The sequence below is a fragment of the Osmerus mordax genome, chromosome 14 (genome assembly GCF_038355195.1).
Source record: "Osmerus mordax isolate fOsmMor3 chromosome 14, fOsmMor3.pri, whole genome shotgun sequence".
Classification (NCBI taxonomy): Eukaryota; Metazoa; Chordata; class Actinopteri; order Osmeriformes; family Osmeridae; genus Osmerus; species Osmerus mordax.
Window position 1 is genome coordinate 299,270 of NC_090063.1, and position 27,959 is coordinate 327,228.

Consider the following 27,959-nt stretch of genomic DNA (forward strand, 5'->3'; position numbering starts at 1 on the left):
ATGTCTTAAAGTTATGTATTGTGCTTATTAAAGTTATGCATTGTGCTTATTAAAGTTATGAACTTAGAAGTGTGCCCAGGCTTAAACATTGGGTCTCACACTGAGTGTGGGAAGCAGGCTGTTCTTTGTGTCTCTATCTTTTCAGTTTCAGAAACAACCTTGGATCTGGGTGGAGATGGCACCCGAGCAGGTGGGACGCGGAGGCAAGAACAACTCCCTGATGCACGAGAGAACAAGCTCAACCCTCTTTTCATCTTTCTGTTTTAATTGCACTGTATATTATATGCTGGGGCAGGGAAAGATAGCCAGTTGGACTTCGTGAACCAGCCCAAACTCTGTTGCGGGTAGGGAAACGTAGACAACCCCAGAGCTCTGTACTTGTTGATTTCCAACTGCTGCATTAAAGCTGATATTATCGGACCTCTGCGACTCCAGACCACTCTTTCTAGAACACAGATTTGTGTCATAGAATACCATCATTACATATTGGAATAGACACACAAAGATTTAGAATCCTTCAACAGCTCAGGGGAATATTTAATTTATATGCATCTGTATGTTTCACTAATTGAACAAATACATTCTAATTCTATACTGTTTTGTTCGGCTTGACGTAGCGTCCATTATCTGGGTCGTAGGTAGCTTACTTGAGAGAGGCGGCGCCTTCCAGCGAGGGGGCCGAGCTTCAGCTCCTTCAGGCGACATGCCCCCCCAGTCTCGAACAGAGAAGACTGCTGATTTTCTTACGATTTCAAAGCCTAATTGAACATACTTATCGGGGGGTTTTTTCATTCAAATTTGGATGGGTAGTTAATAACACATTATTCTGTGGTGTGGTGAACTTGAAACTCGTTTTTAATTCCACTTTACAGGATCTTTAACAAGACGGTCAAAAGTGTGTGCAACTGGCGTTTCCCAATAACGATGGTTCCAGGCTCTAAAAGATCAGTCTCTAATAATAATATTTTTGTTATTATTACTTAGTTTTAGCACTTTGATTTTCTTTATAATAGTTTTCTCTTTTTCCTTTCACAACATTCAACATACATCAAGCTCTTCGAAGGAAATCTCTGGTTTCACTCCTAGGGTTTTTCCCTGTCATTTAATTGGCCCAAACCCCCGAACCATCTCAATCTGATAGGTTTACTCCACAGTCAGTTTAGACTAACATGGGGTGGCTGAGCGGTTGGAGAATCGGGCTAGTAATCAGAAGGTCGCTGGTTCGAGTCCCGGCCGTGTCAAATGACGTTGTGTGTTGTGTGAAATGCGTGTTGGACGATATACAAATGTAAAACGTGTTCCGCAAATGCCTTGGGCAAGGCATTTCACCCTACTTGCCTCGGGGGAATGTCCCTGTACTTACTGTAAGTCGCTCTGGATAAGAGCGTCTGCTAAATGACTAAATGTAAATGTAACATCCGTTTAAAATCAACCCATTAGTTACCCTGTGTTACATCACACATTAGTTTAGCTGCATGCTTATGGGCTCAAAACAAGGCCAAAAGTATTGCAAATGCGCGTTGGACGATATACAAATGTAAAACGTGTTCCGCAAATGCAAAACGTGTTTGGCAAATGTAAACCGTGTTTCGCAAATGTAAAACTGGTTCCGCAAATGTACATTGCTTTCCACAAATGTAAATCAAGATCCATAAATGTGATTAACTGTCCACAAATAATCACATTTTGATTTGCCTTTGAGTTTTTTTCTAACTACATATTTTCAAGACATTTTCAAGGGGATTCTGTAAAATTGGTGCCATAAAGCTTTGCAAATAGGGCCATAAAAAGCTGAACTTATATCATGTGACTTTTGGCACCGGTTTGACGCACGTGATTTTTGGCACAGATTTGACGCTAGACTCAAAACGGGGGCAAAAGTATTGCCAATGCGTACGATGATCCACAAATGTAAAACGTGATCCACAAATGTAAAAGCAATTCCACAAATGTAGTAAATCGCAGTGTACACCCGTGATGTAGCAATGTAGGTTCTATGTGTTGTACCCAGGACTGTTAAAGAGGTGACACCGGGAGTTGTAGGAGCGTCTTTAGCCAGAAGCGCACCACTGAGTCGGAGTATTTAAATTATTCACTTGCTTCATTAATGTAAAGCATATTTAACACAATTTAAGACAAATTTTAAACACATTTAAGATGTGGTAGCACCACTAAATTTGAAGGATAAGGGTCCGTGTAACTGGTCCAGATGAATGATTCGTTGTCTCGTTTTTCGTAGTACAATGAGGCATATGCTGTTTCAGGTCTATTCCAAAAATGTCTAACGACGAAACATGCAAGTGATTGTAATCCATGCGCTGCAATGTTACACGAACGTTAAGTCTTTCTGGGGTCTCTAGGAAGACAGGAGGTGTGGGTTATGGAATCAGACCAACACAGCTACCAACACTCATCTGCCTCAGCTCTGGCCGTTGCAGAGGCCCCACAAGGTAGGCCAAGGTACGCCCAGTAGACCGCATAGTCGTAGGCGGCAGCCATGTCTTGGTCGTGTCATGTCACAAAGTTCATAATTTTATAGTCTGGTCAATTCTACACCAAAAAGGTGGAGGGCAGCTTTCAATAGAAATTTTTATGTGATTTGTGTAAAACGGGCAATTTGAGTGAGTGTGTCCCCCAGTAGGGTTAGACTCAGATTTTTCCAAGCGAGCCTGTTTCATTCGTCATTTGCATGAGAAAGCAACCTAAGTTACCCTGGGTAGTTTTGCCCGTTTCCCTTGGTCAGGCACCTTTTAAGGAGTGAGTTATTTTTCCAAAACGGAAGCTAGCTAGTTTTAGTTAGCTTCCGTTATGCTACTGCTACTACCTGCTAGTGTTACTTGTTAGCCTCCTAATTGTAAATTTTGAAGCCATACTATAGCGTTTGTCATATAGTTTTTGTCTATCGGAAAATAGTCGGTTGGAATGTTCAGAATCACATATGTGTGACGCTACTCCTTAACGGGTTAAAGGTCTCTGACAGTCAGAATCACTGTTTACAGGCAAAGGTCGAGATCTGTGCATAAAACTGTCGCCAAAAAATAACAAAATGTTGGGCCTTAGCTTGGCATGCCCAACCAAATTTGGCCCTTTTGGAAATCTAATTGGGGAACACTGTGTAACCCAGATATATTTTCAGTCAGCTAATGCTTTTCTGTATTATCACTGTTTTTGGTGTGTGTCTCTTTAAGGGTTACGACCACTTTATGTTGCGGCAGCTTTACGACTGCTGTTTTACGGTGTGTGTTATTGTTACCTTGGAGACTAAGTTTTTCGCGGGTAGATCTCTTCTTCAATGCCTGCAAGCAATGTGTGGTCCAGCTGTGATTCTCCTGCTGTTTAATTTTGGAGTTTAACTTGTTAAAGTATTTTTAAGTGAAATATTTACCGTACAAAGTACTCGGTTTTCTTTGGATAATATCCGAAAGTCCGTCGGTAACGTTTATCCACAAGAAGACCGTTTGCAAGGAACTCCGCCGATTGAATGAACATTAACGAGACGCTGCCGCTGTTTCCTGAGTGCTTTCCTGTGGCTCGTGAGCTCGTGAAGAGCCGTCGTCATCTTCTGAATATCCTGAGGATTGCAGGCAAAACTACTGAACCACCACACACATATAGAGCTCTATAATATTATTGCTGGCCAGCACGTTACTTAATTTTTTGTTGTTGCTAAAGACAATATAAGGACACTTCAAGATTTGTTCTATGTTCTATAAGAAGACCGTTCGGTATTCATTTTGTTTTAATGGACTGAGAAAGAGACATTTAATTAAAGAAGACGAGTAACATTCCTTCAGGTATTTTTGTTCTGAATAACAGGGTGTTGTTCAGACATTTAAGTATTTGGTTAACTGCCTAAAAAAAAAAAAAAGGGAAATATATATATATATATTTTTTTTTCTAATTGCTATAATCACATTTCCATGTGATTTAAGGTTTACTGTTTTATGATGTTCCTGCCCTACATTGTAATCAAGTAAGACGCATTTCAGTTCAGCAAATGTTAAATAAAACTGGATCGATAGTAAACTGCTATCACAACCCGAGGAAATTCTGTTTATTGGTTACAGACGAAAATTGGCGCCCGAACAGGGACTGAAGTGTGTCTACTTGATCTTAAATATAAAAACTCTTTAAAGTATAATCATCTGAAAATTGTAAGGTTGGGTTAATTGAGAAAACAAAATGGAGTTTTGTGACATGTATGGTTTTGACCCAGAGCGCACAGTTATGCTTAAGGGTGTCCCAGATGAGGTTAAACTGGAAGATGTAAAAAGGGTTTTTGCATTACTAGATGATGTTGTTGGAGTGCATCACATTGACAGCCTTCCCAATACCATTCTGTGTCAGTTTAGCGAGTCTTTAACTCCAATGCTTCTAGACCGCGAGCATCCAGCTGATGACTCATATTGGGAGGTTATGCAGATAGATGAATACTGTCCACCTAAGTCAGTCAGTGAGCCACCCACAGATGATGTAGTGCCTCTTGCTCGTGCTATTAATGACATGACAGTCAATTTCAGAGAGCAGGTAAATGATTTAGCTCTAACATATAACATGAGCCCCATTACTTTGAATCAAGTAGCAGTGAATCATATTTCTGGAAAAGGGGATAGTGACAAGGGCCCAGTAACTTCTACCCCAGCATCTGCTCTTGAAGCCCCGGCATTTAAAGCACAGTCTACCCCTAATCCAAGACCGGTTGTCTTCAGTGCTGATAGCTATTCATCCAGTCCAAGACAGGCCCCTAATGACACTCTGCTTGTTGACCCCCTCCCTGCAGATGTTCAGAGAGTAATCGTGGAACATATTGTAAAACACGATTCCCTGGTGTTCATTCCACCTGCAAGAGAACTGCGTCCATTCTCTGGAAATTCTCCTAAACCTTCCACAGAGGTGGATTACAAAGTGTGGCGGCTTAGAGCTAAGCAAGTAATAAACGACTCCAGCCTGTCAGAGGCACAGCAGCGACGTATGCTTCTTGATAGCCTTCATACCCCTGCTTTAAATGTGGCTTTCTCTATTGGAGCCCAAGCCCCACCAAGTGACTATCTCCATGAACTAGACAAGGCTTATGGTAACGTTACAGGAGGTGAGGAGCTGTATATTCAGTTCTTAGAGACCCATCAGGACAGTGGGGAGAAAGCATCCGACTACCTGCGTCGACTCCAAACTCTGTTACAGGAAGTAGTTGAAAATAAAGGTGTGGCTAAACAAAATGGTGATTCTCAACTTTTAAAGCAGTTCCTAAGAGGCTGCTGGGAAGACAGTATGATAACCACATTGCACCTAAAAGAACAACTCAATGACCCCTCCCAGAGCACGCCCACTTTCTCGGAGTTGCTGTTCAAAATAAGAAATTATGAGAAAGAAAGTCAGCTAAAGGAAATGAGGAAAAAGCGACATACTGCTGGGAGCACAACCAAAGTTCATACTAAGACACACCTAACTACTGATGAGTCTGAGCCCCCTAGCAACAAAGTTCTAGCGGTGTGCGATGCTAACACTAGGGAGCAGCTTGAGGAGAGAATCAGACTGTTAGAGGCTGAGCTAAAGCAAAGTGTCACTACTCTAAATGCCAATCCCCCCAGATATGATAGAGCAGGACGAAAGTTCTCACCGAAAGCAAAAGGCAGCAACACAGCTCCACCACTCCAAGCCGTGCCCACAGAGAATCTCATTAAAGCAGGCAGGTTTTGTTACAATTGTGGAGAGGAGTCACATATGATGCCGCAATGCACAAACCAAACTAATGCTGTGCTGGTGCAGAAGAAACTTTGTGAGAGACACCAAACTAGACAAACCCAACGTCCACTAAGCTACCAACAGACAAGCCCCCAGCCAAATCTGTCTTTAAACAGTTAAGGGCTCCTGCTGTGGGACAAGCAGGAGCTCAGTGTCAAACTAGTTCCCCTGTTTTGAGCCGGTGCATGCAGGAACCCCCAAATGCATCAGCAACTATTCAGATTCCAGCAGGACTTGTTGGAGAGCCTTGTGATAGTGAAGCATGGTTAGATGGAGTCCAATGCAATTGCATAATTGACACAGGGTCTCAAGTAACAATCATATCCCAGTCATTTTATTCCCGTTACCTTCCCCACCGACAGTTATTCTCTATCAAAGATGCCCTAAACATTGAAGGTGCAGCGGGACAAAAGGTTCCATATTTGGGCTATGTTGAAGTGGATGTGCAGTTCCCTAAAGATAAATGTGGCACAAACCAATGTTTTCACATCTTAGCTTTAGTAAGCCCAGATCAGTCATACAATGACAAGCATTCTTTGCTTGTAGGTACTAATGTCCTGCGTCCAATGATCCAAGACTGCATTAAGCAAGGCGGAACTAAGTTCCCAGAAACCCTTTCTATCCAGGCCAGCTGGCTAATGGCTTATGCAGAGTGTGACAACCGGACTGACTCCCAAACAAAAGATGCCAAAGTTCTGCGTGTAAGGCTCAGCAGCAAAGTACCCATACGCTTGAAGCGTGGAGAGCTTTGTACTTTAAAGGGCATCTGTCACAATAAACCTGGTGAAGGTGAGTTCCAAGCTCTTGTGGGTGGTACGGAGGAAATACCCATGCCAGGAGGCCTGATTGTCTATGACCAGATAGTGGATGTAAAGCCTCAATCCCACAATAAATTTAAGCTTGCTGTCAAAAATATTTCTCAGCGTGACATCACCTTATACCCAAAAACAGTCATTGCAGAGTGCTCTCCCATTGACTGGGCAGTGCCCGTTTCACACTTTGAACAGAACAAACAGTCAGATGTTGCCTTTCCACAGACACATGCTCTGTCGGTGTCACAAAATGAAAAGATCAATTCAGCAGCTGAAATCTTCTATCCTGATTTCAGCGACAGCCCCATAGCACCAGAACTAAGGGAGCACATACAGGCTAGAATAAACAAAGAAGTGCCAGATGCGTTTTCTAGACATGATCTAGATGTTGGTAACATTGCAGGAGTCACCCATCGCATAGAGCTTGACCCTCATGTACCATTCAAAGAGCGAACTCGACGTGTCTCACCTGCCGACTTCAATGACTTAAAAAGGCATCTCCAAGACCTTTTGGCCATAGGCATCATAGAGGAATCACATAGCCCCTATGCCTCTCCAATTGTTCTTGTCCGGAAAAAGAACGGAGATCTGCGGATGGTGGTGGATTACCGCAGACTGAACAACTTGACTAAAAAAGATGCCTACCCATTACCCCGTATAGAGGAGACATTCTCCCTGCTGTCAGGCTCAAAATGGTTCACTGTACTCGATCTAAAGAGTGGGTACTATCAGATGGAGGTTGAACCCTCTGATCGGCCAAAGACAGCATTCACAACACCCTTTGGAACATGGCAATTTCGGAGAATGCCCCAAGGCCTGACCAACTCTCCAGCAACCTTCCAGCGAACCATGGAGAAGGTGATGCAAGGTATCAACCTCCAAGAGGTTGTTGCTTTCCTCGACGATCTCATAATATTCTCTGGCTCTTTGGAGGAACATGAGGAGAGATTAATGAAGGTTCTCAAACGCGTCTCTGATTTTGGCCTCAAACTGTCCCCTTCCAAATGCAAATTCTTCCAGACCTCTGTGAAATATCTAGGGCATGTGATATCTGCTGAGGGAATCCAACCCGATCCTGACAAAGTTGCTGCTGTAAAAGAATGGCCCCGGCCACAAACAGCCAAAGAGCTTCGGTCGTTTTTAGGTTTCACAGGGTATTACCGAAGATTTGTGAGAGAGTATGCCAGGGTTGTTAGGCCACTAAATGATTTGTTGAAAGGAGATCTAGCGCCCAGGCACAAAGGCCCTAACTCCTGGCCAAGAAAACAGTCACATCCACTTGGTGCATTATGGACCGCTGATTGCCAAGCAGCATTTGAGCTCATTATTGAGAAATTAACATCTGCCCCTGTGCTTGCGTTTTCCAACTGGCAGCTCCCATATGTGCTCCACACTGACGCCAGTATGACCGGTTTAGGTGCAGCCCTGTACCAGGTCCAAGATGGCCAAACCCGAGTGGTAGCATACGCCAGTCGTGGTCTCTCTAAAAGTGAGAAAAACTACCCCGTGCATAAGCTAGAATTTCTCGCCCTTAAATGGGCGGTCAGTGAAAAGTTTCATGACTATTTGTACGGGGCTAACTTCAAAGTGCTAACGGATAATAATCCTCTGACATACGTGTTGACAAGTGCAAAGCTAGATGCCGCGAGCCACAGATGGCTTGCGTCTCTATCATTGTTCAACTTTGACATCCATTACAAATCTGGTGTGCTGAATATCGATGCTGATGGGCTCTCGAGGAGGCCTCATGAACCATCCGAAGATGATGATGAGTCTCGAGAGATGGACCAGAGAATCTCCGGTATGCTAGATCGCGCTAGCCTCTCACTTGAGGAGTTCCAGGTTTTGGATGGGGAGACAGTGAGCACTCTTTGTATGCGCCACGGTGTCAATGTTCATGCAGTTTCACAAGACAATCGGGATCCGGATAGTGTCATACCTGCAGTGGAAACTCTCTTGTGTCATGAAAGTGCGGTCCCTGATGATCTGGAAGATCCAGTCCCTGGGCCAGGACAATCAGCTCTGCCAGAAATGTCTATGGAGGACTGGCATCAGTTGCAGAGGGAAGACGCAGTATTGGCACAAGTTATTTGTATACTGGAAGAGCAGCCTGACACTGAGGTATTTGATAAAACGTCTGTGGAGCCAGAGGTTGCTCAACTCTTACGTGAGAGATCAAAATTACTCTTGAAGGATGGAGTGTTATGCCGCAAGGTTCTCAACCAAAGAGGTGAAGCGTTTCTTCAACTTGTCATACCCAGTAGTCACAGAGAACGAGCCTTCCAAGGTATTCATGATGAGACAGGCCACATGGGTATCGAAAGAACTTTGGAATTAGCTAGAGCAAGGTTCTACTGGCCGAAGATGGCGAAATACATTGAGACAAAGTGCAAAAGCTGTGAAAGATGTGTCAAACGAAAATCTAAGGTGCAAAAGGCATCCAAACTAGTTAACATCAAAGTCAGTGGTCCCCTTGAGTTAGTCTGTATGGATTTTCTGACAATTGAACCTGACTCAAGAGACACTAGAAACATATTGGTCATAACTGATCACTTTACAAAATATGCACAGGCATATACGACTAGAGACCAGACAGCCAAGACTGTTGCCACAGTGTTATGGGAAAACTTCATTTGTCACTATGGTTTTCCACGCAGGCTGCATAGTGATCAAGGAGCCTGTTTTGAGTCAGAAGTTGTAGCTGAACTTTGTAAGCATGCTGGAATCGCCAAGTCTCGCACAACACCCTACCACCCGAGAGGGAATCCGGTAGAACGATTCAACAGGACTCTGCTCGACCTCTTGGGAACGCTGGAGGACAAAAAGAAAGAGGAATGGAGGAAATATGTCAAGCCCCTTGTACATGCATATAATTGTACACGGAACGATGTGACTGGCGAAGCCCCTTTTCTACTCATGTTTGGCAGAGAGCCGCGTCTCCCCATTGACCTCTGTTTTGGCATCAGCCCTCAGGGTCACAACCCCAAAACGCACACACAATATGTGCGAGACCTAAAGAAAAGACTCAGACACGCATATGAGCTAGCGTCAAGAAATGCTGAAAAACGGCAGTTGTTGAACAAAAGGCGCTGGGATGCTAAGGTGACCGCCTTGCCTTTAGAGGTAGGGGATCGAGTCCTTGTGAGGAATCTGAGTCTCAGGAAGAAGCACAAAATCTCTGACAAATGGGAATCCACTGTTTACGTTGTTGCCAAACAGCCGGATGAGAGTATCCCTGTGTATGTTGTCAGGCCCGATAATGGTGAGGGCAGAGAGCGGGTTTTGCATCGAGATATGCTTCTTCCCTGTGGGTTCTTACCTGCAACTTTAGAAGCGGATCCTGTGAGTACTGTTGTGCAGGCAATCCCGACTCAAGTTCCTGAGGTGACTGATGAGGGAGATATTGAGGATGATTTGTCTTCAATGGAAGTGGATCAAGACTTGGAAACTCAGAACACGAGCCTTGAAACCCCTGAACAGAGTACCTCTCAGTCTCAAAATCCCCTAAATCCTGATGCCCCTGAATTTGTGTCAGATCAGCATGGTTTGTCAGACACTGAGACTGTAATTAGTCCAGGCCCGTCCCAGGCTAGGCCTCAGAGAACAAGGGTACCACCAGCTTATCTTAGTGACTACCAAGTTGGTCGCAAAGCCCATTGTAAACATCACACCTTAAGTCCCCCTGCACAGCAGACACTGTTTTATGGTTTCTTATTGTCCTTGCAGCAGCAAATTGCAGGATTAGTTCAGTCTCTAGCCGTAGGTAGTGACGGGGACGTCACATTTTAAGTGGGGGAGGATGTAACCCAGATATATTTTCAGTCAGCTAATGCTTTTCTGTATTATCACTGTTTTTGGTGTGTGTCTCTTTAAGGGTTACGACCACTTTATGTTGCGGCAGCTTTACGACTGCTGTTTTACGGTGTGTGTTATTGTTACCTTGGAGACTAAGTTTTTCGCGGGTAGATCTCTTCTTCAATGCCTGCAAGCAATGTGTGGTCCAGCTGTGATTCTCCTGCTGTTTAATTTTGGAGTTTAACTTGTTAAAGTATTTTTAAGTGAAATATTTACCGTACAAAGTACTCGGTTTTCTTTGGATAATATCCGAAAGTCCGTCGGTAACGTTTATCCACAAGAAGACCGTTTGCAAGGAACTCCGCCGATTGAATGAACATTAACGAGACGCTGCCGCTGTTTCCTGAGTGCTTTCCTGTGGCTCGTGAGCTCGTGAAGAGCCGTCGTCATCTTCTGAATATCCTGAGGATTGCAGGCAAAACTACTGAACCACCACACACATATAGAGCTCTATAATATTATTGCTGGCCAGCACGTTACTTAATTTTTTGTTGTTGCTAAAGACAATATAAGGACACTTCAAGATTTGTTCTATGTTCTATAAGAAGACCGTTCGGTATTCATTTTGTTTTAATGGACTGAGAAAGAGACATTTAATTAAAGAAGACGAGTAACATTCCTTCAGGTATTTTTGTTCTGAATAACAGGGTGTTGTTCAGACATTTAAGTATTTGGTTAACTGCCTAAAAAAAAAAAAAAAAAGGGAAATATATATATATATATTTTTTTTTCTAATTGCTATAATCACATTTCCATGTGATTTAAGGTTTACTGTTTTATGATGTTCCTGCCCTACATTGTAATCAAGTAAGACGCATTTCAGTTCAGCAAATGTTAAATAAAACTGGATCGATAGTAAACTGCTATCACAACCCGAGGAAATTCTGTTTATTGGTTACAACTGCACTAGACTATATGTAGCCTGACGTTGTCATACTCATAATTCTAGTCAGAATATGAGTCTGATACCGCTCCATTGGGCTGTGAGTATGGGGCGTGTTTCAACCGAACCCGGAAAAAAATGCCTCTTTGCTCAATTGGATAGACCTACAACCAATCAGAGCAACATAGTATGTTGTTTGTTGAAAACTAATTCAACCCAAGCGCTCTTTGGTGACGTGGTTGATTACGTTACTGTTGATCATCTGTCCATCATCGTATAAAGCCTGCCCTGACAATTTGATTGGTCCGAACAGCTCTTGTTCGGACATAGTTTTTCCCCAACCAAGCGACCCCAGACCCTGCTTCCCGACCTCAGTTCGGCTGGCACCCAGGCTAGGCTATATGTGCAGACAGACACACGTACCTGGTTTCCCTTTCTGCTGACTGCCATCCAGCAGGCCCCGCATTCACAATCTAATGAAGTCATGTGTGACGGTTCCATTATTGCTGTTACAAAAAGTATCCATATAGAAATAACTTGTTAAAGGCTCTGATTCGTTATTCTTTTCTAAACTGCAAAGCATCAGTGTAGTAGAAACAGTTTGCATGTAATAACATTGGGATCAATGTGTCAGTTCAAAAAATAAAAACATCCAAATACATGTTTGGTTAATCTTTTATTAACAGAGTAGGAGAACATGCCTGTCTCTCACTCAACACTTTTATTTAGTTAAAGGCCATATGGCAGGTTAAACACTACTGTTGATTAATGGGTACATGAAGCACTCAAGATATGTATATCATTTAAAATATCTCCAAATGGTGTCTCCAAATGGTGTTAAAGACCAGTTTTTGTCGTTTTTGGTGTTATCATTAGCATATTAGTGCAATTCGGCGATGACGTCACGTTGGGGAGTCGTGGAGGAGAGTAGCCTCAGCCTAGTACTAGAACTATGGCGACTGACTGGGATGAAGAAGATGTGGCAAAAAACACTAATGTGTATGATGGCCCGCAGCTGTATAATTTTGAACCAAGTAGACATGAGAGGGCAAATGAGGAATTTCCGAGACCTGATGGCCACCAAAGCCAATTAAATGGATGGTCCGAGGAGAATGAGTGGAGAGTTGGTTTAGTGTCCTGGTGAGTTGCTATCATTTAGCAACACAGCAACGAGCTCTGGAGCTTGTCTACGAACAGCAGTGCACATATATAAAGAGCATATGAGAAGTTTGGACCAACATCGAAGTAAAGAGGCAACATAAAAAGGTTGGTATTCATTTTTACATGTGGCCCTCCTCTTTTACAGTTTTTCAAAAGAGCAACTTCGATTTTGGTCCCATTTCCAAAACAAATTTCTCATATGCTATCTCTCTCTCGCTCCGTGGGTCAAAATCAAGCTGTTCTACTTAGCGCTCCCCCTAGAGGCCTGGAGAACTTCCGTTGTGAAAATTGGATGCAGCGTTTTTGGTTTGCGTGCTTTCGTTTTTGCAACGCGTTTATGTATATGCAGGGTGTTTATGTATTTGGTTGTGTTGTGTGTATTTGCTGCGTGTTTTCTGAATGCTGCGCATGTGTTGTCAAATTAATTAAGATGTTTTCTTAATTTGCTTGTGTTTTGTCTTTTTGCATGTGTTTTCTTAATTTGCAGCGCGGTTGCACATGTCGGCCACCGTACGTTAGCCTACATTTACGTTTCACTTTTCCATGCACAAAAGTCATGTCGGGGTAAAGATTGTGTCTTTGACCAACGAAGATGAGCTGTAATATTGTAGCACCCCTAGCCGGGATGCTAATTGAGGAGTCGGGAGTCAACCGGTAAAGTGCTGGGTGCTTATTACACAGACAGTTGTGGGACACTGTCTACGCCTTAACTAATACTCAATAAACAACAATCTGAACAATCTCAATAATGCTGCTTAATCGCTCGGGTTCTGCTGCCCCCCATTGTCTGTCTGCCCCTGTAAGGGGCCAGTCTGTCCCTGTGCACCACTACCTTGCACCTCCTTGGTGGAGTTTGGATCCGGTACACCACCTCCCCCACACGCTCTAACATCAGGCAAGGCCCTAGCCACGCACTGTCTAGCTTAGGGCACCGTCCCTTTTTCCTGGCTGGGTTGTGTAGCCACACCAACTCGCCAGTCTCAAAGTGGCGCCCCCTCGCGTGCACATCATAGTGCCGCTTCTGTCGCATGCCTGCGCTCAGTAGCTGTTCCCTGGCGTAGGCATGGGCAGACTCAAGCCCGTCCTGCAGTCGTCAGGCGTAGTCCAGGCCAGCCAGCACTGGTGTTTCCTCTGGCAGTCGACCGAACACCATTTCCGCTGGTGTGCGAAGCTCCCTACCCAGCATGAGAAGGGCTGTTGAGCAGCTGGTGGAGTCCTGGACAGCTGACCGACAAGTGTGGGACATATTAATCTATCAAGCATTGCACAGTCATTCGGTGAACAAGTTTAAGAAAGCTTTATTGCTTGCGGCCGGCCCACAAAGAGACAAAAACATCACACGCCATTGTGCTACAATTTTGTCTGCTAGCATGTTGCGCTAGCTACCTATTTAAGCAGCCCCGCTCTTTACAGTCATTGGTTAAGACAAAGGCATGCAAATGTCCCACGGCTCTTCTTCATTGGCTCCTTGCATAGACCTGGCGCGCGTGTGTGCGTGCGTGTTTACGTGTGTGCGTGTTTACGACATCAACCCTGATTGAAACACAACAACAGGATCTCCGGTCCTGGGGTCGTAAACTCCTTCACATAGGTGTCCACAAATAGTCACCAGACCTTGCGTCTCCACCTATAGTCTTTGTCACAAAGTGCAAAGTATCTCCTTAAAACAACCAAACCAACCCCCTTCTTCTAAGGGTCCTGTATTTTTACCCAGAGTTCATATTTGGGGGTAGGCCTCTCTTTGCACCCAAGGAATACTGAACACAGAATCATTCTTATACAGGATAAATGTGTTACATCTTCAATTTTTCCAACATATCCCTCCTGTTTATCCTGAATAAAATGTGTTATTCCAAAACCACGCCTACACACAGTCAATAAAATCAAAAATACATAAAATCAAAATAATTCATAAAAATCTAAAAATGTGTAATAATGAATACAGCATTATAGTCTAGTAGTGTGAATGCTTTGACATAACAGGGAAACCCATGGTTTTGGGATTAAAACCCGTCATCACCAGCAGAGTGGTCATTTGACGTCTGATGCATCCACCGGCAGACCTGGACTTCATCTCAGATCTCCTTAACCACCAAAATCAAATAGAAACAAAGATTGCAACAAAGAAATCAATACAGAAATGATGAGGATATGAACATGCCTACTTGTTGTCAATATGGTCATCTCTAAAACCATCAAACATTCAGTAAACTGTCAGTCAGATTTTTCTAAGACAGTCGAAACCAGGCCCTGATTGTGCTCTTCCTCTTCAGGTTAGGTGATAAGCAGTTGTCTCCAGGTCAGGGAGTCATAAACCTCAGTTAACCACACAAAAACCTGTTTAACCCTTAAGTCACCCCAGATTTTGTCTCCAGATGTACTCCCCCTATTTTGACATAATGACTAAAGACCCGTCGCCCTGACCTCTGTGGTAATGAAGTCTTTCGAGCGCCTGGTGCTGGCACACCTTAAATCCATCACTGACCCTCTACTGGACCCCCTGCAGTTTGCCTACAGAGCCAACAAGTCTGTGGACGATGCATTTAACATGGCCCTCCACTTCACCCTACAGCACCTGGACTCCCCAGCATCCTATGCCAGGATCCTGTTTGTGGACTTCAGCTCTGCCTTCAATACCATCATCCCCGCCCTGCTTCAGGACAAACTCTCCCAGCTGAACGTGCCTGATTCCACCTGCAGGTGGATCACTGACTTCCTGTCTGACAGGAAGCAGTGCGTTAAGCTGGGAACACAAGTCTCTGACTCCCGGTCCATCAGCACCGGATCACCTCAGGGCTGCGTCCTTTCTCCTCTGCTCTTCTCCCTGTACACCAACAGTTGCACCTCCAGTCATTCGTCCGTCAAACTCCTGAAGTTTGCGGACGACACCACCCTTATTGGGCTCATCTCTGGTGGAGACGAGTCTGATTATAGGTGGGAAGCGGACAACCTGGTGACCTGGTGCAGCCAGAACAACTTAGAGCTCAATGCTCTTAAGACAGTGGAGATGGTTGTGGACTTCAGGAGGAACACAGCCCCACTCACCCCCATCACCCTGTGTGACTCCCCAGTCAACACTGTGGAGTCCTTCCGCTTCCTGGGCACTATCCTCTCCCAGGACCTCAAGTGGGAACTGAACATCAGCTCCCTCATCAAGAAAGCACAACAGAGGATGTACTTCCTTCGGCAGCTGAAGAAGTTCAACCTGCCAAAGACAATGATGGTGCACTTCTACTCAGCCATCATTGAGTCCATCCTCACCTCCTCCATCACCGTCTGGTACGCTGCTGCCACTCCCAAGGACAAGAGCAGACTGCAGCGTATCATCCGTACTGCTGAGAAGGTGATTGGCTGCAATCTGCCTACCCTCGAGGACCTGCACACCTCGAGGACCCTGAGGCGAGCGAGGAAGATTGTGGCCGACTCCTCCCACCCTGGACACTCCCTGTTTCAGTCACTCCCCTCCGGCAGAAGGCTGCGGTCTATCAGGACCAATACCTCACGCCACAAAAACAGTTTCTTCCCTTCCGCTGTTGGCCTCTTCAACAAGGCCAAGGGACCACACTGACTCAAATGACTTCTTGCTTAAAACACTCTGCTTTTTGCACTGCATTACAACATGGTATCTTGTACATCTGTATTTTTTGTAATATTTGTATTTTTGTATTTTTATATTTTTAAATTGTAATTTACGGCAACTTATATTTTATTGTATATTTAATTCTATTCTAATCACACTTAGTACTGCTAGTTTATGTACCCTTAGTATAGTTAGTCCACTAATTTAAATTTTAGGTATATGTTTATTGTATGCACCTTCCTGCCAAAGCAAATTCCTTGCCTGTGCAAACTTTCATGGCGAATAAATCCCTTTCTGATTCTGATTCAAACTTATCTCCATTTTATAGATGGCAAAAGAAGCTCACCCTCCCCTGAAGGTGATCTCCTACAGCGCGGTCAAGACTTTTAGGTCAGCAGACATTTCTCTCCAGCCTGCTGCTAACTCTTTTACAACCTCTGTATGATAAGAACCATCACTTTGGCACAAATTCTGAAATCTCATTACATGTTCTCAATTTCTGTTTCTTTTCAAATTAATATCAACTTTCTGAAGTACAAACAGGTTTCTCAAAAACAAAACATTAAGCTTTAATGCAAACTCCCAAATAATACTTCATCAAGTCACATAAATGAAACAGTATTGTTATCACCTCTTCCGACAGCCTATAACTGTTCTCAAAACATTAAAACTTTTGCCCTGGAACATGACAAATCAACTGGAACATCTTTACGTAACTGGTAGAACGTATCATGATAGGAGTGTTTGTACCTAAATTTTATTCCACAGAAAATGTCTAACTTATATCAAGATTAAAACTTTACTTCTGAATCTATTTACCACTTGCATTGTTACCAATGAAACAGTTAAATCATTACATCCGTAGTCATAGCACCATTTAGTCCGTACGTATTTCAACATACAGAATAGAACGTCTTCCCAAGACTATTCCCATTGTTATCACAAAGTCCAATTTGCTGAAACAGATGCCATAATTGTGTATGCATGGTGATTGTGTAATCTTCTCATAGGCAATGTAGTCTAGTTGATTAAAACGGCAACCTCAACGCACTGTAATAAAGGCACAGTGCGGAGTTTTCCTTGATTTGATGCAGAACGCGTTTCCTTTGTTTGACGCTATCAAACAAAGTTCACGCTTCCAATGACTCACGTGTACCATGCTATCTCCTCGATTATCACCTCTGAAACTAGCTAGGAATGACCCCGTTCACCTCGGGTCATTTCCAGGACTTTATGTGTCAAATCCGTCACCACAATCCAGTCTCCTTAGCGGACCTCTCACTGGATTAAGACAGCATCTCTCTCCTGTCTGTGAATTTCAGAACAAAGTAGACAACACAGTAATTAAAATTACATTCTCACAGAGGTCAGTTGAAAGCAACTGACTCGTCGTCGCCCATTCCTGAATCTTTACAACATTTCTTCAGCTCAATAAAGTTCATGCATATTATGTCTTCTCTCAAATAGGGTATGCTAAAAAGTTTTTTCTTAAAGTTTTTCTTGAATAGTTTGTAAATCCATATACTGTAAACACTCTTTCATTATCTCCATCCCTCCTGTTTGAAACATGATTCATCCCATGGCTCAAATCAGCACATAACGAAATAGATTCTTTAGTAACATAAGTTCCTCCTGTGAATTTACATAACCCACCATTTTGGTGACACTGCATATCTCTCAATACAGTCTCATCCACATTTCCTAATGTTAAGACATCTTGTATAGCTGCCTCTTTGGCCACATCTGCTTTAGCGTTCCCAGAAAAAAATGAAATCAATGTTATCAGTATGAACTTCTAATAGAGCAAACTAATTCTTTATAATCAATATCTTCCCTTGTAGATCATTCCCTTATTCATCATGCAGGAGCAATTCCCCTTTCAAACCATAGTATAGGGAAGACTTATGAATATTAGCAACAGTAAGCTACATATGGTACCACAGATGTCACAATACTACGGACAAGGAAATAGGTCATCCATCTTTTCTACCTTTCCCTGCTTACTGTCTCCTATCGTTTTAGCCTATTTAGTCTACACCCTATGTCTCTGTTGGCCGTTGATTTCTTCACTGAGGTTGAGACGGGCCTTTCAATTTAAAGAACGACTCCCCTTTGAAGTCAGACTTGTGCCTCAAGACTGTGGTGAGTAACTAATCTGTCCCTGTATCAATGTCCCTTACTTTCTTACAATGTGACAAATGTATCCAAGACTTCCTCTCTGCTATTTTGACCGCAGTGGGTGTGGTGATTAGTACCTGATACGGTCCCTCCCACCTGGACCAGTTCTCTCTTTTGATAACTTTAATCAATACCCAATCTCCTGGTTTGACTCATCCACTCTTTGGTTTATTGCTTCACCTGGAACAGAACTTAGCAGAAGATATCTCTTTTCTAGTTAGCATTTTTTATAAAATCGGTTAACGTTTTGATCCGCCTCTTCATCATGCTATGTGAAAGGTTTAAGTTGTGGTATTACATATGATTTTCCATAAATCATTTCAAATTGTGTTAATACCCCTGCTATAGGACTGGAAAAGACTTCGATCCGCTTAGTATTTTTCCCTTCACATTTCTTTTTGTTGAGCAAACACATGTAACAGTATATGATAAGACAATACATCATCATTTGATATTCAACTCCTATTAGTCATGCCTAGAAATCTGTTTCTTTGTTCCCTTCTTTAGAAAATCAACTGTTAGTCTCATTTCTTTCACTCAAAAAAAACTTTTGAGTCTTTTAAAACAGTTAAGTTTAAGACCTATATTATTTCAGATTCCTCTATTTTACCAAATCACACCTCTTTTTGTCAAAGATATGATAAAACCCATTGTCATTATCCCAAACCAGAATTGAATCTGTATGCCTCTTAAATGAAATATCTAGACCACATGTTCTTAATGTTCCCCAACTATATTTCCCCAACTATATTTTTTTATAATGGTCAGATAGGTAGAACTTCATAACTTGCTTTGGCTGCAGTTCAAAACAAGCTAATTAGCACAAACCATCATGTTCACAATTTCAGACGTAATGAGTCTTCCCAAATTATTTCACAACAAAGGTTATAATAACGCTCTTTATGCACTAATACCATTTATTAATACAACATGATCACAGCCTAACTGTTTATCCCAAACAGTATGCCAGGCTCTTGATAAAACATCCATATAAAACTTAAAATCAAAATGACAATCAAACTCCAAATAAAAGTATATTTTAGTTATTTTCTCTTTCTCATTTTTAACCAAATTGCATCTAATACCTTTAACAAAACTCTTAAAAACCCTAGATTTTACTATTTTGACTTCAAATGTTTGCCCATTCCTTCAAAGTATATGCATACTTCCTTTTTCAAAACATCAGTGTTTAAACCAATCATCTCTTCACATCCACAAAACGTTCTCTTGCTTTATTCCATACATTTTCCATGATCACTCTAAACCAATCTTTTATGTAACTTTATAATCGCTTCCTCATAATATTTCACATTTCCTTAAACCAAAATAAAACATTTGTGAAAAACACAGTTTCAAAATAACACAACTGGAAAAATGCCATCTATTGATTCCATGTCAATGGATATTTGATGTGCACGTGGTTATTAGAAAATAAAGTTACATTTCAAATAAAATCAAACCCTTAAACAAACATTCTTTCGCCAAATAAAAATAACCTTTCTGTCTCAACACAAAAACTTCCCATAAGTTCCCATAATACTCAATGTTGCCATTATTGACTGAATCTCGCAGTTTGATTTCAAAATTAGCCTTCTACTAATTCTCTGACCCATATTTGAATTTGCTTTAGACTATCGTTATCATAACTTTGTTTCATGAAATCCATATTCGGACAGTTAAAACTGCTCCCAGACCTAAGTCACTCATGCCAGTATTACGCTCCGTAATCATGTCAATCAAACAATGCCCTTAAGACAATTCTCCCTTTTTCTTTTTAAACCTTTAAATTCACAATTAAACAAGAGTAATATAAACCCGTAAAACAAAACCGTATTCTTTAACTTCTCAAAAGTCTTATTAAAGCATGTAATACAGAATACTCCTTTGAATATTCCTATATTATTCGCCAGCCATTACTCCCTCAGCATGCGTAATGCACGGACAATCCTTCAAATCTCAAATTTGCGGACCAAATTAACCCAATTAATGGGATCACCTTTGTAAGATTTCAACGTAACGGGACTCTTTTTTAGCCCCCACCTTTCCTCGGAATTTCTGAAACTCATATAAAATATACTCAAACAACCAAAAATGTTGTTAGCAAATGTATCAAAATACTCAACACTTAACATATTTCAAAAGTAACCAAATTAATATGTAAAATTCGCTCCAAATTAATCTATTTCTCTAAATTTGCGTCTTTGTCAATTTTTGTCTGCGCATGCGTCATGCGGTTACTCTTCCTGGATCTGAAATGTCAAGCTGCAATTCCTCTACTAGCCTGTACCCACCGCCATCGCTGTTGAGTCTGTCTGTAAGTTTGTTAGCTACAAATGTCGTTGCCATAGTTGCAAATTCAACTTCCTGGACTCTCCTCGGTCTCAGAACAGAGCAGAATGCACTTCCTCCACGTTTTCACCATTAGCCATTAGCCAACAAAGTCACAGCCTGGATTTTTCCCTCTCAGATCCCAGCTATCGTAGCAATTTGTAAAAGACTTGGTTCAACAGACAGCCTTTGGATTTCTTTCTAGGGACAATTTTACCCTCTTACAACATGTAAAACAATCACCCATTATATATTTACAACATAACCTCGATATTTACAAGTCTATCAACATAAAAATTTGGCTCCGAAATCTACATATGCACCTAACAGGAGTTAGGTGCATATGTTAGGTGTTAGGTTAGGGAGTCGGGCTAGTAATCTGAAGGTTGCCGGTTCGAATCCCGGCCCGCCAAATGACGTTGTGTCCTTGGGCAAGGCACTTCACCCTACTTGCCTCGGGGGGAATGTCCCTGTACTTACTGTAAGTCGCTCTGGATAAGAGCGTCTGCTAAATGACTAAATGTAAATGTAATATCACTCGTCAGAGAATGACAGCTTACACATGTATTAGCATTCTGGTTGGACAAGGCTTCAACTTCAAGTCCGTTTAAATAGGTAAATATGAATACCACCAAACCCAACACATTTCAACAAATCATATCAGCAGCAATAAACACACATATGTAGCACCTTTGCCCTTAACAACAATTGCGATTCAGTCTCTCGAACTAGTTCCCCTTGTATACACTTCAGTCCCTCGGACTGGCTCAATCTTTTACATGCGGCACAGAGGTTTATTACGGTAGTCTTCCTCAAATTGACTCTGAACTGTGCTATGTACTTCACTAGGTCTTTAAGCTGCTCATCAGTTTTTATTTAGTTCACTGATATGTCACAAATCACCAGGGGTCTCATTTATAAAGCTTGCGTACGCACAAAACGGGGCTGAAAATGTGCGTACGCCACTTTCCACGCAAAGGTTGTGATTTATAAAAAACAAACTTGACAGGAGAATGTGCGGTCCTCCACGCAAACTCTGACCCTACCGTAGGCCTACGCACATTTTGGAAACAGTTGGAATTGGCGACGCAGATGACCGTACTGTAGTCAGACTGCAGAAAGTAAATGTGGGAAGAACGATTACTCGTAATATTATATATTTTGTTTTCCTCACACACGTTTTTTTTCACTCGATTTCATTAATATCATGAAGAATAAATCCAGCAGTGTTATTTGCGCTTGTATTGAGTGATAATTGTTCCATAAACACCTTGTACAATCCAACTCAAATTTTAAATCAAAATTCAGCGCTGTATGTCTCACCATCAGATTGTCCACTACGGGAATGCAGGAGGGGGAGATGCCCGAGCCCGACTGCAATCGAATACAGGATAACATCACATATCCTACCTTTAGATAACTGCATAACACATTGTATAACTAAATATATTTCTTTAATACTGTGCATATATCATCATGTCAAAAACTGGAAATACAGTCGTTAAGCTCCCGCGCAATCGCTACACTCTACGTCCTTGTTATCAGTCCAGACTTCAATAGACTACTGTTCAATAACAAAACGCTTTTGTTTTCAAATTGTATCTCGACTCGCGGTATCAGTTGACGCCACTCGCACAGTTTTTTTTTATTAGTGATCCACCGGCCACCAAATAATGTGGTTTTCGGGCCTCCACCAATAGGCTAACAGTGTCTGAGAATTTGTCATGCGCCATGATTCACCGTAAAAAACAATCAAATGCCAGGGTCATTAATATACTGGATTAGCATTCATGAGGTGCTTTGCATTGACCATTTATGGTTAAAAATTGGCGAGTTCAGGGCGGGGTAAAATGCAGATTCACGTACGCACACTTGTGGGTAGTCTGTGATTTATAAAGGGAAAATTGCTTACAGGTGTGCGTACGCACGGTTTTATCAATCGGATTTTTGGGGGGCGTACGCCATTTTAGGCTTTTGGGCGTACGTACACTTTTAGTAAGAATCCTACGCACAGTTTTATAAATGAGACCCCAGGTCTCTGTACATACGACACGGCCTATTTACTTCACCGGGTATTTCTGCTCATCGATCACTGGGTCTTAGTAAAATAGGATACCATATACTCGCTTCACTGGGTCTTTCACCGGGTCTTAGCTAATATACATTTAGTCATTTAGCAGACACTCTTATCCAGAGCGACTTACAGTAAGTAAATATACCTCGCCAAAACAGAACTTATCATCCCGGCTAAACCCTCCATCTCCCACGATCTCTCAATCACCCTGGGATCTGCGACGGTGACCCCTTCATCCTCTGCCAGGAACCTTGGGGTTACCATGGACGACGAGCTCTCCCTCACGGCCCACATTGCTGCGGTCTCCCGGTCGTGTAGATTCACCCTCTACAACATCCGGAAGATCAGGAGATACTTGTCTGAGCACTCCACCCAGCTGCTAGTCCAAGCACTTGTCCTCTCCAAGTTGGATTATTGCAACTCGCTGCTCGCTGGTCTCCCAGCATGTGCAACTCGCCCTCTTCAGAGGATTCAGAACGCAGCGGCCCGCCTGGTCTACAATCTACCCAGACGCTCCCATGTTACCCCGCTCCTCATCTCTCTCCACTGGCTACCTATCATGGCCCGTATCAGATTCAAGACCCTGGTATTGACCTTCCGAGCAGTGAACGGGACTGCACCCGTCTACATCAAGTCTCTCATGCAGCCTTACACCCCCACCCGTCACCTACGGTCTTCTTCAGACAACCGCCTGGTGGTCCCACCGCTCAAGACCGCCCGGTCCCAACACAAGCTCTTCTCCTGTCTGGCCCCCCAGTGGTGGAATCAACTCCCCACCTCCATCAGAGATATTGACTGTCTCTCCACCTTCAAGAAAAGGCTCAAGACGCACTTGCTCCGGGAGTACAACGGTACTTAGGAATGGTTCGCTTGACCCGATGTTAGTTTCCTCAAGGATCACAATGACTCTTGCTTAGAGACTTGTTGCTCTTGTGGTTAGTGGTAACTGTTTTAAATTTTTGTTCTCGCTGTGATATATTGTTTTTATTACTGTTGCTGACAACCAAAGTAAGTGCCAAAGGGAAGAACCATAAGAGCATGTAGTTAAACAAGTTACAATAAAGCATCAACGACCGTCTCCGCCTCCTGGTCAGGGAGGGCGTATGCCTCCGGCCATTTGGTGAAATAATCCATTACCGTCAACACATACTTGTTGCCCCTTTCTGAAACTGGGAAGGGCCCCATTACGTTCACCCCCACCCTTTCTAAAGGTGCCCCTAAGGGAATCTGTTGCAATAGGGCGTGTGACTGTCCAGGTGGACCCTTCCTAGCTGCACAGCTGTCACACTGTCTACAAAAGTCCTCTACATCGCGTCTATGTCGCCCCCAGTAAAACCCTTTCCTGAGTCGTCTAAGCGTCTTAGTCGCCCCAAAGTGTCCCGAACGTAGTCCCCCATGTAGCTGAACTAACACCATCTGCTGTAAAGCCTTTGGAACCACTACCTGCCAGTTAGTGGTTCCAAAGGCCGAGACAAGGCGTCCGCATTGGTATGGCGCACCCCAGCCCTGTGCTCCACTTGGAAGTTGAACGACTGTAGCTCTTCCAGCCAGCGTGCGATCTGCCCCTCAGGCTCTTTAAAGGAAAGCAGCCATTGGAGGGCTGCGTGGTCGGTGCGCACCACAAAAGCTACGCCACAGCAGGGCGCACAGCAGCCCTAACCCTAAGTATGACACTACCTTTTCCCCTCCTGGGCCAGGCTGCGCCAACACCGCTCCCATGCCCACGTTGCTGGCATCTGTGTCCAGGACAAACGGTTGTGACGGGTCAGGGGGGGCGAGGACGGGGGCCTCCATCAAAGCATGTTTCAGGGAGTCAAATGCATGCTGGCACTCCTCAGTCCAAATGAACTCCCTTTCTTTGCCCAGTAGGCTTGTGAGGGGGGAAGCAATGCTGGAGAACCCCCTCACAAACCTGCGGTAATAGGAGGCCAGCCCCAGGAAGCTCTTGACCTGCTGCTTTGCTGTTGGAACAGGCCAGTCTATAACAGCTTCCACCTTCTCCGACATGGTGCTGATGCCCCTCCCCCCTATGCGGTGCCCTAGGAAGGTTACCTCTCGCTGCATGAAGTGACATATATCTAGGTGTAGCTTCAGCCCCGCTCCCGTCACTCTCTCCAGCACCCTCCTCAGCGTTCCCAGTGCCTCTTCAAAAGAGGTCCCATGAGCCAGAATGTCATGTAGATAGACCAGACACTGTTTGCTGGGGATGTCTGAAAGCACACGGTCCATGAGACGTTCAAACGTGGCCAATGCATTGCAGAGTCCAAAACATAGCACCTTGAACTGCCAGTGACCACGATGAGTAGAGAATGCGGTCTTAGCTCGTGCTTCTGGGGCCAGCGGCACCTGCCAATAGCCGCTGCGTAGATCAAGGGAGGAGAACCATGAGGACCCCCTCACCATGTCGAGGCACTCGTCCACACGGGGAAGTGGATAAGAATCCTTCCGCGTCACCGCGTTCAACCCCACACGCAGAAGCGTAGCTTACCCCCTTTCTTAGGGACCATCACCACTGGGGCCTTGTGCTGCATAAGGTGAGTGTAGCCCACATCCTGTTCACTTCTTGCGAAACCGTCCTTGAACTCAGTCAGGAGTTGTCTCAGCCGTTCCCGTTGATCTGGGCTGAGCCCCTCGCTGCTTCTCCGACAGACCTCCTCCACCGCTTCCAGAGTGGGATCCACTCCCTCCACGGGACGTTGGGGCAGAGGTGACAGTTCAGTGGTGTCCCTAGGTGTGAAACTGGGTGCCACTGGAGACAGCAGATGGGTGCGTGTGGCAGAGACCTCTTCCCCCATCCCCCCTCCTGCCTCTACAGAGGATGCTGACTGGCAGCCCCCACCACTAAGCAGTTTTTCAGGTGTGGACATTTTAACATCGGGCCCACCTCCAAAGCTCAAAGTGCCTGTGCCTAGGTTTAATTGGCAGCCAGTGTCTCTGAGAAAGTCTAGGCCCATATACAGGGGTCCTGAACACTTGCCACCCACACTAAGTGTTTCACTGTTCTACCAACCACAGTCAATGTCATAATCTTCTTCCCCAGCATTGGAGCAGTCTCACCTGTAACTGTTCGCAGTTGGACCGCTGTGGGCTCCCATACCAATTTATTAGGAACAATGTCTGGCCGTACAATTCTCACAGTTGACCCAGTGTCCACCAATGCTGTACATGAATGAATGAATAAATGTAAATGTGTACATGCAGTCCCTTCCACCATCACCGGAACGTGGCAAAAGTCCCCAGATGTTGTGCGCCCCACAACCACAATATCAGTAGGTCTAGTATTTACCTGCTGCTGGTCCTTTTGCTGTCCGTTACATGGGGGCGTGTCTAGAGTCCACCCTGCCCCTTCGGCACGGACCCTTTCCCGTTTCCCGAGTTGTGGACAACAGAGCAGTCACGGAGTAGATGGCCAGGCTGGCCGCACCCCCAGCAGACTAGAGGGCCAGAGCGCCGACGGCGGGGTTCGCTGGGCTGTTGTGGAGCATTTACAGAGACTGCACGGATTAGCTCTGTCACTTCGGCTGCCCACCTCTGTCGTTCCTCACTCTCTGTGCATGATCCCGCCGCTCTGACCACCGCTGAGTCCCTTGCTCACTTCCCGACAGTCTCTCCCCAGATAACTTTGTTCCGTCTTGCTACTTCGAACGCCTCCTGCAGCGAACGTGGCCTCGACAGCTGAGTCTGTGCTCGCAGCTCCGGAGGAGCCAAAGCTAGGACGAAGCGGTCGCGTGCTAGCTCGTCCTGCGCGGTCGGTGTCATATGACCACATGCCCGCCGGGTCAAACTTTCGATCTCGTTGGCCAATAATCAAAGCGACTCCCCCGGTAGTCTTTCCCTACGACCCAATGCCGGAAGAATGAGCTCAGGATGTCTGTCCCGCCCATATCTCCTATCGAGTGCCCCGACTAGCGCCCTGTAGTCCTGTCTCTGCTCCGGGATTAGCAACAACAAACAAGCCACAGCCTCCCAAGACAGGCACATAGCTAGCTGCAATGCTCTCTGGTCTACACTCACTCCGAGTCCGCTAAAAGTTTGAATTGTGCCAAGAAAGCCTCGAAGTCGGCATCACCAGAGAACCGTGGTGTCTTCACTCTGTCATTAGCCCCTGGGTGCTGTGCAGCGCCATTTTTGTTTATATTACCCCAGATCTGCACTCCGTCGCATGGTGGCGGCAGCGATGTGTCACTCCGGCCCTGTCGTGGTGGCTCCATTTTGCCGCGCAAACCACCCACAAAGCCGCCGTTTCTCTCCCTCCGATCCACATCCTCAGCAGGGCACCAGGACAAGCCCCATGCACCGTAATCACCCATGTCGATCTTGACCTCCGTCTTCTCCTCCTTTATCCTAGGTCTCGTGCCCTCCATCTTCTCACACAAACTAGGACAAAACTAGCCGGTCCACGACCTCAGTTCGAATCACTTCTGACACCAGTGTAGCACCCCTAGCCGGGATGCTAATTGAGGAGTTGGGAGTCAACCGGTGAAGTGCTGGGTGTTTATTACACAGACAGTTGTGGGCCACTGTCTACGCCTTAACTAATACTCAATAAACAACAGTCTGAACAATCTCAATAATGCTGCTTAATCGCTTGGGTTCTGCTGCTTACTAAAGAATGTATAATACATTACAACACATATTCTAGAACTGTAATCACCAGCTGCATATCAGGCACGGCACTAACTATGATCCCAGTTATTAATATGTGTGGCATTTTAATCACTGAATGCATCACGGGCACTGTGCAGAGTGAATATAACAACAGGATTTATGAAGGAGGCATGTATTAAAGTTATGCATTGTGCTTATTAAAGTTATGAAACTTAGAAGTGTGCTCAGGCTTAAACATTGGGTCTCACACTGGGTGTGGGAAGCAGGCTGTTCTTTGTGTCTCTATCTCTTCATTTTCAGAAACAACCTTGAAACCGGGTGGAGACGGCACCCGAGCAGGTGGGACGCGCGTAGGCAAGAACAACTCCCTGACGCACGAGAGAACAAGCTGAACCCTTTTTTTGATACTTGTGTTTCAATTGCACTGTATAAATATATGCTGGGGAGGGACAGATAGCCAGTTGGACTTCGTGAACCAACCCAAACTCTGTTGCGGGTAGGGAAACGTAGACAACTCCAGAGCTCTGTACTTGTTGATTTCCAACTGCTGCATTAAAGCTGATATTATCGGACCTCTGCGACTCCAGACCACTCTTTCTAGAACACAGATTTGTGTCATTGAATACTATCATTACATATTGGAATAGACACATAGATAAATGAATCCTTCATTACACACTCATTGCTATCCTTAAGCACGAAGGAAACGGAGAGAGAGATACCCGCCTCGTCCCAATC

At 44.2% G+C, this 27,959-nt stretch overlaps 2 long non-coding RNA genes across 2 annotated transcripts; one reads left to right on the top strand and one right to left on the bottom strand.

Moving 5' to 3' along the window:
* Positions 1-27,793, top strand: LOC136956041 (uncharacterized). The gene is made up of 2 exons (XR_010878207.1): positions 1-129; positions 27,522-27,793. It is a non-coding gene; the product is annotated as an uncharacterized lncRNA (long non-coding RNA).
* On the bottom strand, positions 3,128-9,234 carry LOC136955908 (uncharacterized). The gene is made up of 3 exons (XR_010878198.1): positions 8,722-9,234; positions 8,494-8,599; positions 3,128-3,571 (listed from the first exon to the last, which is right to left on the bottom strand). It is a non-coding gene; the product is annotated as an uncharacterized lncRNA (long non-coding RNA).
* Positions 27,794-27,959: the final 166 nt, after the last annotated feature.